The sequence below is a fragment of the Tauraco erythrolophus genome, chromosome 10 (genome assembly GCF_009769465.1).
Source record: "Tauraco erythrolophus isolate bTauEry1 chromosome 10, bTauEry1.pri, whole genome shotgun sequence".
NCBI lineage: Eukaryota > Metazoa > Chordata > Aves > Musophagiformes > Musophagidae > Tauraco > Tauraco erythrolophus.
Genome location: NC_141474.1, coordinates 7,880,045 through 7,888,576, shown reverse-complemented (window position 1 = coordinate 7,888,576; position 8,532 = coordinate 7,880,045).

Sequence of the window (8,532 nt, the reverse complement as noted above, 5' to 3'; positions counted from 1 at the left end):
AAAGACAAAAAGTTCTTGCATTTGAGCAGTACAAGCTGCTCCTGGGGCTCTGCTTGGAGCTTTGACCTCCCTGCAATGGGTACAATGTATGGAAAAACTTGAACCTGCCACTGCTGTGAGTGCTAGTGGCCTCCTTGCCAGTTCAGATGTGCCTAGCAAAGCCATTCCCTCTGCTCCATCTGGATCTGGTGCTCAGGTAAGCCTTGGAGGAACCGTCTCTGAAAAGAGGTCCCTCAGAAAGATGGCAGGCATCAGCTTAGTGACTGCCTTGCTTGGGGGTGTGTTGTTGGTTATCATTAAACAGTATTGTTTCCATTTGAATTTCTGAAACCAGTTTCCCGTTGGTGGGTTTTGTTATGTCTTTGTTAAATTTAAAAGCTCCCACAATCAGATATCTGCTTCTGTGCAATGACAGCCACTTCTGAAACTCCACTTCGACAAGAAAGAGAAGGAGCTGTAGTCTCACAGGAAGGGCTGCTGGCCTTGCTGTGGAGCAGCCTGTAACCTCTTTAAACCCTTTGAAGGTTTTGGAGCGTGGAGGCAGTCCTTCTGTACCAGGAGCGCATGCGGGCAAAGGCCAGTTCCTCTTTTCCCTCCTTGCTCCTTCCTCCACACGTGCAGCTGGCCAGCTTGCTCCCACATCCCTGGAGGTTAGCCCTGGCTGAGCAGTTGTCCCCAGTCGTTCCTGAAGTTGTCATCCTGCCACAGGTCACTAAGGCAAAGCCTCCTTTAGGTGTTTTAAGTTTCAGTGCAGGTGGGACTGCAGCAGTAAAGACACTGCAGGGAACAGTCTCCTAGGTGGTTTTATTGGTATCTGGGGAGCAGATGCTCCAGACAGGCTTGGGCACAGCCCTCTGCAGGTGCTTGTCTGTGTTCTGTAAGAGGTCAGCACGAAGCCCTTCTGTGAATTGTAGGTTGATTTTTCAGATACTAATTTTTGTTATTAGACTGTATGAAATGCTGATGGTAGTAGATACTCTGTGTTGCTCTAGGAAAAAGCAAAGATTTCAGACGTTTTTCCACTGAAACTTTCATTTCTCACTAAAATGGTATTTTCCCACCAGAAAGAAATCTCAAGGCAGCTCAGCCTGCTTTATTTTTGCTTCTGCACCCAACCTCTCCAAAACATTCACCGGAAGATTGGTCTAAGTTGTCAAATCTGGTTTTTAACTCTGTAATAAAGTTAGTGATTAACTCCACAATAAATGGCTTCAGAATAATGCTCATCCACCAGCTTCCCCTCTGTCCCCATCCACTCTCAAGTGTCTTTCTTAAAGATGGGAAAGGGGGTGGGCAAGAGCAGGGCTGTCCCTCAGCTTTGCTCCCATGCCCTGGGAGTGCTCGGTGGAGGTGCAGCCCTGCTATTTTGCAGATGGCTGATGACTTGCACCAGAGGGTTGGTACTGCAGGGGCATTAGCAAGTTGTTCTCCTTTCTCATGTGGTGGTGATTCATCTGTATGAATTCCTCCTGCCCTGCAAAATGTCTCAGCTGGACTCCCTGGCTTTCGCTGGAGTCTGTAAGCAAGAGATGTGTGCAAGCAAGGGCTGGACCTCCATTGTAGGCAGCAGATCCCACATAGCGTGGTGGCCCTTGTTCAGTCAGGAGAGGAGAGAGGCAAGGTGCGTGTCTGTCACTGAGCCAGGGACATGGAGCAGTGCTTGGCTTGGTGGCCCTTCCAGAGCTGCCACAGGCACCACATACAGCCCTGGGAGCCGTCCTAGTGGTCAGCAGCTACAGTTCAGAAAACTTGATATTGGCAGTGCTGCAAAAAGGGGACAAAAAGCCCTTGGGGAAAAAAAAAATATATTCACCCTCCTGCCCAAAACCAGCTCATACACACTGATACAGTGAGACACAAGCCATGTTAGCGTCAAGTCAAACAGCAGTGTCCTTGCCCCCGGGGCAGCAGGGCCTCGTGTGGCACACTGCAGCGTGGGCACTGCTCCCTGTGCTCCTGCTGCTGTGCCTGTGCCAGCTGGCTGCTGCTTGCCTGCTGCTGCTTGCCACCCAGCTGCCTGTGGCCGTGCGCTCTTGCCAGCATGGCTGGGGCACAAGGCACTGCGTGGGGCAGCTGGTGCCCCCCACCGTTTGCCTTACCAAGGCATGACTCCGTCTGCTGGCCCACGTCTGAATGGCGAGAGGGTGCCACATGTCCTGGGGCTGTTCGTCCACCCACGCGTGGCAGAGCTGCACGTCCTGGGGCCGTTCATTCCTTTGCTGGCTGCGTTATCCCTCCGCTTCAGCTGTCTCAGTTTCACGCCTGCTGGCTGTGAAAGCCGGTGGTGCTGATGCAGTCAAGCAGAGCTTGCACCGAGCACAGGCATCCTGTTTCCAAAACAGCTGGTGCAACCTCATAGGCTTCAGCATCTATGTTCCCAAGGGAAGAAGCATGGGGAGCTCGAGAGCTGGGGCAGAGGCCGAGAGAACAGGAGGGTGGGAATATTCCCTGCCACCTCTCCCCCTTTTTTTTTTAAATGAGAGTATTGAAAAAGCCAATTTGGGAAGCACACAGGAAGGAAGGGTAGAACCTGGTCTCCAAACCCCAAGAGGTTTTGGAAGCAGCCTTTGGTCGACTGGCTGCGGGGAGCCGTTTGTGGTTGTGCAGCAGCTCTTGTGGTTTCCTGGCCCTGTGAGCCCTCCCTGAACAGTGTGGGGAATGGCTGGGAAGCCCATTACCACTGCCAAGGCTTCCCCTGCCCGCCCCAGCCCTGGAACAGCGCTCCTGCCTTTTCCTGGACCTTCCTAGCGAAACACAACATGCAGGGCCTGATTTAGGTGGTGTGTTTTTTTTTTTTGCGTGTCAGTGCCTGGCAGGTCAGCTGCACCCTCTGGCCTCGCGTGCTCCCTGCCGTTTTGTGGGCTCCAGCTCCCCTCACCCCATTTGGACAGTGCCGGCAATGATTCATGTTACTTGAGTCTTCAGAACGCCCACGGGTGGAAAAACCAAAAGCAGCAAAGCCGAACACCCAGGAGCGTGTGTGCACACGGACACGCAGCACCTGAGCGCAGCACAGCCGCTGCTGGTGACGAACGGCTGCCGCGCTCACGCCGGGAGCTGCCGCTCGGAGGGCTCTGCATTTTCCAGGCTGTTGCAAGGCCTGGCTGTTCCCTGCTGCACAGTGGGTGTCACCTTTTTCCAGCTCCCAAGGAACTGGTGTATGAGTAGTGGATGTATTTGCAGCTTTGGCATTGCAGTGAGCAAGTCCATGCCCTGGGTCATCGCAACTGGTCTCCTCCACCTTGATGCTCAAGGGATGTGCTGGTCCCTGCACTGCTGATCCCATTAAAACTAAACCTCTGCAGCTGCAGCCAAACCCAAAGCAAGCAAGCAAAGGCTGAAGAGCATCGTTCATACAGAGCAGCCACCTGGAGATCACACCTTTACATACCAGTAAGCAGCCAGTGGGGCTGGCTTGCACCTAGTGGCATCTGCAGTGACCCCCCAAGGGACAGACCCCCAGTCTGTGGAATGTTTGGGGCCCATCGAGGTCAGCTCTGTCTCTCTCGGCCCGGAGTGCTACCAGCACCACTGGCACATCCGCTGTGGACCTGCCTTGCCCTCATGTGCTGCGGTCACCCGAGAAGCCCCTTGGCTGGTGGCTGCTTCTCCGCTCCATGTGCCACCAGGTCTGAGCCCACCTCGCTATCGTGCTGGGGGAGCTCCGAGAGGTGCCTTTTGCAAGCTTGTCACCTTGGATGGTACAGGGGCTGCGGTGGGGGCGGGTGGTGGCACTGACCATGTAGCACACAGGGACATGCCCCATCTTGCAGAAATGACGCAAAGGCACAAGCCAAGGAAGGAGCACCCTCGCCAGTGCTTGAAGAGGTGGAGGTGCCCTCCTGGCCCTTGGCCCACCCTCCCCAGGCCCTCACTGGCTCTTGGGAAGGTGGCGATGTGCGAGTGGGGGCCAGGTGCCCTGAATGCCACACTGCTGCTGGCTCTGCTGGCCACAGTGGTGACAGGGAAGGAGCAGGCATGAACCCACAGTGAACCAGGCTGCCTGGATGGAGGTAGTTGCGGTCACCAGAGAGAAGCATGAGCGTACCTGTCCTCCTGGGGCGAATGGGAGCTCCAGGCACCCTGGGCACCATAACCTCGTGTGCGACATCAAAGTGGCTGAGGTAAGCGCACCATGCAAATGAGCAATACCTCAGAGCTGGCGCTTAACCACAGCTCTGCTTCTGCGTCTGCTGTGGGAATAAGCTGACGGTTCCCCTTCCTGAAGCTTCTTGCCTGAGCTCAGAGGTGCTTGTGGTCTACCCTAGGGCTTTAGCCCTCCCATCAGGTCAGCGGGTCCCAGGTCAGGCATGGACCCAACACTATGGAATCATGTCCTCCATGGTCCTGAGCCATCGCTGGAGACCAGGAGAGGAGCAGGCAGAGCATGGCTCCCATAGGCACCTTTGCTGGCATCGCGGCAAGGGCACACCATGCCCTCCTGGTGCATCTAACACTTCTGCTGCCCCTGGCACTTACTGGCTATTGCTTTTGCTACTAGTAAAAGGGAATATGAAAAAAAAATCAAAGCATGGGCCTGGCTGCCCAAATACTAGATTGTCCAGGCGATGGAGGAGCAGCTTGGTGCTCCCAGCGACTACTTACTCGCTGCCTGGTCTCATTTCTATTCCTGTAATTGTTTAGTGCTCTTGAAAACCATTAGTCGTGGCTTCTGCTTTCTGGACTTTTGATGGTTTAGTCATTAATGTTTTCTGAAAATGGCAACCACAGGGCAAAATGTGGTCCCTAGCCAGAGGCTGAGCTGAAGTGGCCAGGATGACCCTGGCCATCGCAGTTTTTTATAAGATCAAAATTTCCAGTCCCTGTGGAAATGTGTCTTCAGCCTCGTGCTCCCCTCTCTGCTGGGCTGATGTCAGTGCTGTGGGGCCAGACTCGCCCCATGGCCAGGCAGCGAGGGCACTGCGTGCCCCGTGCCTGCGAGCCTGGTGCCCTGCGGCACGAGCACACCCTGGCCACAGGTCTGTTTCCTGTTGGTGTCATGAGAGAGAAGCTGTAGCTGCTCTTCCGACTGAAACTGGAGGGAGAGAGAAGCACTAAGGAGCTCTTTCAAAGAGCAGAACGTGGAGGCATGTCTGAGGCATGTCTGGGGCACATTTGCTCCCTTGGGCCAGGGTAATGGTGCTGCCTGCCTGCCTTGTGCTGCCTGCTACCGCAAGGCAGGAGCACACTGCTCCCTGGCTTGTTTAAAGTCTGGAAAAATCCAGTGTTACAGCAAGGCTGGGAAGGGGACTGGTGAGCAAGAACTGCACCTGCTGGCAGCGATGCAGGAAAAGGCTGTGGCCAGTCTCCATCTCTCTTGGGGGCTCATGGTGGCGGGGGGGGGGGGGGTGCTGGGGCGCAGCAGCCATCATCCTGTGGCACAGACAGGGGATTCTGAAAGCCCCCTTTGGCTGTGCTGCCCAGCTGGGAGATGGGGCTGAGCCTGTCCCTCTGGAGCAGGGGTGTATTACCGGAGCCACAGGCCTCAGCCAGGCCAGTGCTGCCCTTGCCGCTGCGGTCCCTTGGGCTCCCAGCAGCTGGGCAGCACTTCGCAGCTGCATCGACCTAAAACACCCCGGGAGGGGTGTAGCTGCCCCATTTGGCATCGCGACCAAATCCAGAGCCCCAGGGGCCAGGGAAGCTGCAGGGAGCCCAGCCTGAGCCGAGCACAAACCATGGTTGGGCACAAAGGGAGAGGGAGGGAGCGCCATGCAGCAGCCACCCCGTCACCTTCAATTAACAGCTGGGGAACTACTGGGCTATACAGGCTGAGCATGACCAGCAAGAAGCAGCCATCTGGATGCTGACACCATGTCACATCTCCTCCCGGCACCTGTGGATGCTGGTGTATGGCTGGGAGCTGGGGCCAATGTCCCCTCTCCATCGTGCATGGCTTGCCAGGTGGGCACTGTGGGGCCATCGCCAACTCTGTGCAAACAAACGGCCATGGTGCTGTGGGCCAGGCATGGAACCAGCTTGTGGTGTGCCGCTGTGGGAGGCTCCATGTCTGTGCACTGCTCTGGGTCTTTCAGAAATCCCCTGGTGCCTTGGCTAACCCGTGGTGGCTGTGTGGGGCTGGCAGAGGCTGAGGCTGGGGGCCAGCAGGGAGGGCGGGGGCTGCCACTGCAGCTCACTCCATCGGGGGAATTCCTCAGCCGTTTAGCCACATCTTTTCATCATTCTTATCTGTGGTTTTCTGCTCACTTCAGAAGTGAGTTTTCTATTTAAAGCACATAATCTGAAGTCTAATTCCTTCCCGGGGTCACCGGGCAGAAGCCCATTGCTCTTTGAGCCCAAAGGCTGATGCATGTCATTGGTGTGTCCCAGTCCCCACAGGCCCCCAGCTCAAAGCTCACCTGGGGAGCGAGGTCCGGTGTCTCACAGCACCAGGATGCCACTTTTCCTCTTGTTGTGGGCTGGTCCCAGTGAATTACGTGTCCATGAAAAAACAGAGAGGACTTGGTGGTGTCTGGGTAAATGAGATCTTGATCTTTGTGTGCTTCTTCCTGTAGTGTTTTTGCAAGTGCTTTGGTTCAGATTCGTCTCAGTGAGCCACAGAACTGCGGAGCTGAGGTGATCCATCACTGCATCCTCTGGTCAGCCTGGCTGAGGCCACAGCTGGCTCCCGGCAGGCACCTCTGCAGCCCTTGGGCAGTCACATGCGGTGGGAAATACTCCTCCCAAAGCCTGATGAAGCCATGATGCAAATACTAGTGAGATACTGGGGAGATGCCTCCTGGTCCACTCTCACAGCCCATCTCTGGAGCACAAGGTTAAATGCAGCCCACCAGGACCTCACTGCAGCCGTGTGTGGGTAGAGAGCTGGCAGTGACAGCAGGGACACCTGGGGGAAATGGGCTGAAAAGGGGATGCTACAGGTAGCTGAAAGCTTCTCCAAGCACCCTGCACCCATTTGGGAGGCTGGAGCCCTGGGTTGGCACTGCTCTGGGCAGCACACTGCTGAGGAGGAGGAATGACGGTGAGACCAGCTCCAGCCCATGTCCAAGTCTCACAGTCTGAGACCACTGCCTGCCCTGAGGCACATACTATGCACCACAGCTGATGTGGTTGCAAATTATTTCTTTTTTAAAAAAACCCCAAAAATAAAGGCTCTTAATGAATCATTTTCTTGACTCCTATAGATAGCTCCAAAGACAAGAGGTACTTTATGGCGTGGAGGATCTTGTCAAATAGGAAAAGAAAAGAAACTCATGTAAAAGCTTGGTGAGAGGCACAATTTTGGCACAACAGTACAGTGCAGTCCCCAGCCTCTCTTTGCTGGTTAGGGCTTTGCACTGTGTAAATAGTCACCGTTGATATGGGAACATGACACTGTTTCCAGGAACATGGGGAGTGGGTGGGAAAGGAGTATTTATCCCAGGAGGCACTCGGGATACTCAGTTCACTGACCTGACCTCCATGAATACGGTCCATAGCAGACCTCGCCAGGCAGATATGTGACAGAGCAGTTGCCATCCCACTGCTGCCTCTCCCTGTGCTCATTTCCTGTGGTTTATCCTCTCTTGGACAACTTGCATGCTGTAAACGAGAGCGTGAGTCTCAGAGAAACCTCAGATTCAGTAACTCAAAGGAATTAATGTTGCAGAAACCCACAGGAAACCTGAGAAATACAAACTCATTTCTCTTGGAGATGGTGCCAAGTGGGCCATGTAGCCTAACACCAAGTGGCGTACATAAGCACCAGAGAGCAGTGAAAAGCTGCTCTCTGAGGGGCTTAAATCATTACTTGCTGCAGATATCTGCTGTAAGTGAGCTGGGTTCCCAAATGGAAGCTTCCATGCATTAGCTTCCTTGCTCCCAGTAGTCCAAAATCCAACCTAATAACTTTATTCTCTGTTTCTCCCACATGGGCTCTCGAAGCAAATCACACCTTGTCAACAAGGCAGTCACAAGAAGGTGAGTTACGCTGAGAACGAGATCCCAAAATTTAGCAGCTGAGCCAGGGGAAGGATGCAGGCAGCCCTGCAAGCCATTCCGCTCTCCCTTGGCCAAGGTTTCCCAGTGACGGGTGATGTGTTGCAGCATTTGGCAGCGATTAAGTTTGCTTAAACCGATCATCCACTGGATTAACTGATGGCCAGCGGATTGGCAAGAGATTTTTTGAGCCCAGAAGGCATCAGCTTGAAAGGAGGTCTAAAAGAAGCATGAAAATCTGTACCAGTGGGGAGGGGAGGCGGAGCTGGGTGGTGGTTGTAGTGGGTTCGGCACTGCTGCACTGCCAGCTTGTGGTGAGATGGATGGGATGCAGGTCACAGGGCTCACTCCAGTGGTTGCCCCTGACACAGCTATATCTCTATTTTGCTTTTTGGACATCTCCAGGTTATGGCTTCAGGAAAATTCATCCCTGCTTGCTATCAGCATGGCAAAACTGCCTGGTGAGGAAACAGCTTCTTTTCCTCCCTATGGCTCTCAAACAGGGACAGAAGGACCGGCATTCCCTGTAAAGGCAAAGACGGCTCGAAAAAAGATCTGCCCAAGCAATTTGCAGTTTGGGGCAAGAGCTGTGGCTTG